Below are 5,704 nucleotides of genomic sequence, written 5' to 3' on the forward strand. Positions count from 1 at the left end.
CTTATTAGATCCTTCAGCTTGGTTGGCAGTTTATTCTAGAGTATGGCCTAGCATTCCTCGTTTAGTTCTACTATGGACAATTCTTCAAACTCCCTTTTGTTTGTCAAAAGTTCCTTAAAAAATTTTGTGTATGTAGGCATCTGCGAGATAGCTTCAACAAAGGGTAAGTTAATATACAATTGTTTAAAGAGTTCAAGAAATTTACTGAATTGTGCATCCATGCGGTCTTTCTTCAACTTTGATGGATATGGGATTGGTGGTCTATACTCCTTCGGTACTGAATTTTCATTGTTGTCTTACCTCATCTCCTTTGTTTCTTTCATCTTCTTATGGTGGCTTCTTTTCAGATTCGGCTAACACTTTCTCACTCCTTAGTGTAACTGATTTCACATGCTCTTTTGGATTAGGTTCGGTGTTACTAGGTAGACTCCCTGGTGGTCTTTCTGAAATCATCTTAGCCAGTTGTCCAATTTGATTCTTGAGTCCTTGAATTGATGCTTGCTGATTTTTAAGTGCAGTTTCAGTGTTCTAAAAATGGGTTTCCGCTACTAAAATAAACTTTGTCATCATCTCCTCAAGGTTCGACTCTAAAATAAACTTTGTCATCATCTCCTCAAGGTTCGGCTTTTTCTCTTACTGGTAAGGTTGTTGTTGGAAGCCTAAAGGGGGTGGTGGTCGTTGATTTCCTTGGCCTCCCCATGAGAAATTTGGGTGGTTCCTCCAACCTACATTGTAAGTGTTACTACAAGGATAATTTTGAGGTCGAGGATTATTACCCATATAGTTCAATTGCTCGTTCTCCATGTTGGGGCGATAGGGTGGATATTCTAAATTGTTTAATCCACTTCCATTTGCATCGCACTGCATTACTGGATGTACTTGCGTAGAACCAAGTAAACCATCAAATTTTCTATTCAAAAGTTCTACCTGATTGGAAAGCATAGCAATCGAATCGATGTTAAAAATTTCAGCTGCTTTTGTCGGCTTTGTCCTCATGACTTGCCACTGATAATTATTCAGTGACATCTCTTCTATGAACTCATAAGCATCTTCGGGTGTTTTGTTATTGATAGTTCCACCAGCAGCTGCGTTGATCATTTGTCTAGTCGAGGGATTTAACCCGTTATGGAAAGTTTGAACTTGTAGCCAAAGGGATAATCCATGGTGAGGGCATGTTCTCAATAGATCTTTGTATCTCTCCCATGAATCATAAAGTGTTTCTAAATCCATCTGCACAAAAGAAGAGATATCATTCCGTAATTTATCCATTTTAGCCGGTGAAAAATATTTAAACAAAAATTTTTCGGTCATTTGTTCCCAAGTGGTGATTGACCCTTGAGGTAACGAGTTCAACCACTGTTTAGCTTTATTCCTTAATGAAAAGGGAAACACTCGGAGGCGAATGAAATCGTCAGAAATTCCATTGATCTTAAAGGTTTCGCAGAATTCCAAAAAAATTGCTAAATGAGTGTTTGGATCCTCGTCCTGCAAACCATCAAACTGAACAAACTGTTATATCATTTGGACCGTGTTAGGTTTCAGTTCAAAATTATTTGCAGCGATAGTAGGTCTAACTATACTCAATTTTGTTCCTGTTAAAGTAGGTTTAACATAATCATACATAGTACGAGGAGCAGGATTTTGATCTACTGGATTTGCAGCAACCACAGGAGGTAGCGGATTATTCTGATTATCAGCCATCTCCTCGGTCGTAGTATGGATATCATCCTCTCGCCTTTCCTCTATGTATTGTAGGCTTCGCCTTATTTCTCTTCGGTTTCTGCGAGCTGTGCTCTCAATTTCACTGTCAAAAAGTAGAGGTCCTGACGGGTTTCTTCTAGTCATAAACTATAAAAACCTGCCGGATGTAAAGAAAAGAAAAATTAGTAAAAAACAAAATTAAATTGCAATAATTAAAAATGGCTAAAGTAATAAAAATTAAACGTTCCTAATATCTTAGTCCCCGGCAACGGCGCCAAAAACTTGATGGTCGTAAAACTAACTAAAAATTTGACTAAGGCAAGCGCACCTATCGAACAGCAGTATAGTTATGGTGAGACCGGAAATATCGTATCCACGAGGACTAAAAGTACTAGTAATTACTATATTTTTTATTATCTAGCCTAAAAATTAAGAGAACGTTTTATTTAAAACTAATTATCTAATTAACTAAGATTGCGACAGAGATTAAAGTTGGAAAATACTTTTTAGAAAACCGATGGAGAAGACAATACCCAAGGAAGAATCCACCTAGACTTCACTTATTACCTTTGAATTAGACGATTTATTCACTTGATTTAATCGGTAGAAATTCCTGATTTATGTTAAATTCTCTTTCGAGACTAAAAACAACTGACTCTAAGTTGATTAATCGAAATCTCTTTCTAATTAAAACCCCTATTGCCTCATTAACTCGATCTATGGACTCCCTTATTAGATTTGACTCTAATCCGGTAGATTTATGTCGTCCTATCTCTAGGATTGCATGCAACTCCGCTTAATTATGAATGATCTACTCTTAAATAGGGACTTTTGCTCCACTGAATAAGCACATCAAAAACCTGAATTAATATCCTAGAATATTAAAGCAAGGGCTAATCTCACAATTAAGAATAAGAACAAGTATTTATCATAACTCAAATAATAATAAGATCCATTTTAGGTTTTATCTTCCTTAGGTATTTAGGGAGTTTAGTTCATAATAATAATGGAAAACATCTCAAAGTTTGGAAAACAAAAAAGCATAAAGAAACCCAAAGAACTTTTAGGAAATTGGATAGAAATCTTCAGTCTTGATGTAGATCCTGCATCTGAGGTGATTCTGATGGCTGTCCTTGAGTATTTTCTACCTTCAACTCTGCGTGTTCCCTTTAATCCTCTTCTAGGGTCTTTAAATAGACTTTGGAATGCCCAAATTAGCCCAAAATTGGCCTTTTCCAAGTAGAATTAGACTTAGGCTCGATAGGGACACGGCCGTGTGCCACGCCCGTGTGAAGGTGCTCAGGCCGTATGTAATTCTGACTTGGTTTTATGTTGCCACGGTCATGAGACATGGGCGTGTGGTTTACCCGTGTGTCACACACGGGCGTGTGGATCACCTGTGTGGAAATGCCTAGGCCGTGTGCCATGCTGAATTAGGCCCATTTTGTCCCTTTTTGGCCTGTTTCTTGCTCTTTTTGCCTTCCAATGCTTGCCTAAGTATAAAACATGAATTTAAAAGATTAGGAGCATCGAATTCAATGAAATCAAGGAAAAATTATTCATAAATATGCCAAGCATGGGGTAATATATATATATTACGGTTTTTTCACTTCCAATACCAAAATCTAGAATTTCTGAAATTGGATTTAACCAGTTGGTTAATGAAAATGGTCCAAATACCAAAATCTACAATTTATATTATATAAGATAATTGTTAAATTTCAATTTTGATCCTCTACTTGTTTTAAGATTATGTAGCAATAGACAAATTTAAGTTGTGGTTACTATTCTCTGTTCAAATTTGAGATTTAATATTTATGCTTTAATATTTGTCATAATTTGATACCTCAACTTTTGCAATGTCATTAGTTAGTCTAAATATTTTATTCTAATTAAAACCTTAAATTATATTTTAAAAATTGTTAACCTTGTTAAAATTCTTTATTAAATTTCTATCTATCACAATTAAGGTGTAAATGAAATATTAGTATTCAAAAGTTATTCGAGTTCTACTTCAATCTTGTCTAGTTGATCACCATTCACTCATTAATACAAATGTTAGTTACTAATATACCAAGAACCATTTTAAATTATTACTATTTCAAGGAAATTTCAAAGAAAACATCATAGATGGTATATTCTTTTGCTTGCTGAGTTCACAATAAGCATGAAAATGATATCTTTGAACTCTTCTTCTTGTCCTATGTCTCATTTTTCTTTAAAGCAAAAATTGACATCTTCTAACGTTTCTGTTTGTATTTACCATTCATGAAAGCTTGAAAAGCAAACAAAATTTCCGTATTTTTCAAATCTTCTTCTTCGTACTCTTCTCCTTCGTTTTCCTCTCTTTTCAACCGTCAACAAGTACTGGAATTTGCCCTGTTTCTTGTGGTGATCAACGGATTCGCTTCCCTTTTCGTCTTAGCAACCAACCTGATCTTCATCACCGTTTTGATCTCTTATGCAAAAATCAAACTAAAGCAGTTCTCACCCTTCCATTTTCTGGTCAATTCATAGTCGAAAATATCGATTATTTGTATCAATGACCCTAATTATTGCCTCCCAAGGCATCTCTTTAAGGGTATGAACCCCTCTGGTACTCCTTTTGAGCCTCAATATGCTGAAAACTATGTGTTTCAAAATTGCTCAAATGGTGCAATATCAAAACAAACTTCCCCAATTAAGGTACATTTCTTGTCTTAGTGGCGAAACTTTCTCTGTGGTGGCCATTCCATAAATCGTCTTGATATGTACGCATCTCTATTATGGACGTGTAGGAAGATAGCTAGCTTTTTAGTACCTACTTCGGATCCTAAGTATGGTATGAGATTGACATGGCATGAACCCGATTGCACGTCTTGTGAACACAGCGGTGGGAATTGCATGTTCAAGAGTGACATCGGAGCTCTGGTATGGCAAGAAGTGCTAAAATGGGTATAATTTTCAGAGAGGGAATACCCCTGTTATGCATCATAGGGCTTGTGTTACAACTCGGAAGGAAGTCTTAACAATTATTACAAAGGACTTGATGGACCAAGTATTGATGCCTATCCGGTGATTTTGCTTAGTGAAACCCGGCAATTACCAAGGCCTAGTGATAACATTTGCTCAACATGTCTTTGGGAATACCAAGATAATGAAAAGTTAAGTACCATTCCAAACTGTGAGCATTGTTTTCATGCCCTTTGCATCAATGAGTGGCTAAAATTAAAATGTCACAACATCCCCTCTGTTTTATGATTTTACATTGGTTCTCTGATTTTGTATTTCCATTCTCCACAATTACTAAATTGCAGACAACCAATGCAAATTAAAGTGTTAAAACTAACATCTTTCTCTTGCATTCATATAAATATAATTAAAGATATTATGAATTAGTATGATTATAGAATGATATATTAAGAATCAAGATACACATTATGTTTTGGAAGCTAATTAAATTTTTTAGAATTTTAGAGGGCTTAATGAACATTTTCAAAAATTTTGACAACTTCAATTAAAAATTATAAAAACTTAATAAGAATTTTTAAAAATTTTGGGAGAATTAATTAAAATTCATAAAATACATATTAAAGAGTCTTGAGGAGATTTTACAGAATATTGGGAGGCTTAATTAAAACTTAAAGGGCTTAATGGTAATTCCCAAAAGTTTTGGGAGGCTAAGTCACCTCTTTGGTTTCCCTGAGGATCCTCCTTATACAAACTTTGGTCAACGATAGTGAATACTATCGAAGTTGGCATTGATTATGTGATGTGTTTTCATTGGCCACTACTTTTTCAACATCAATAGCTTCAGGGGTAAAAAGTACAAAAGCACTAAAATGGGATAAAAAATATTTAGGTATCAATGTATAAAAACGGGATAATTCAAGGGTCAAATCATGAATAAACCCAAGGAAAAAAATAGTGGGAATGACTGTAAGTCTCCAAGTGGGCTAAGCTAGACCCAGTATTCTCAATGGTGGCCCATTCTATTCGCCACAAACGGATGAAATTTACACGA

The 5,704-nt window shown here is 35.3% G+C and overlaps 1 non-coding gene across 1 annotated transcript; it reads left to right on the top strand.

Annotated features, from left to right (window-relative positions):
• Positions 1-1,156: 1,156 nt before the first annotated feature.
• LOC121217040 (small nucleolar RNA R71) lies at positions 1,157-1,262 on the top strand. Its single transcript, XR_005913249.1, has one exon. It is a non-coding gene; the product is annotated as a small nucleolar RNA R71 (small nucleolar RNA).
• The last annotated feature ends 4,442 nt before the right edge of the window (positions 1,263-5,704 follow it).

This window comes from Gossypium hirsutum, chromosome A02, assembly GCF_007990345.1.
Source record: "Gossypium hirsutum isolate 1008001.06 chromosome A02, Gossypium_hirsutum_v2.1, whole genome shotgun sequence".
In the NCBI taxonomy this organism is placed as follows: Eukaryota; Viridiplantae; Streptophyta; class Magnoliopsida; order Malvales; family Malvaceae; genus Gossypium; species Gossypium hirsutum.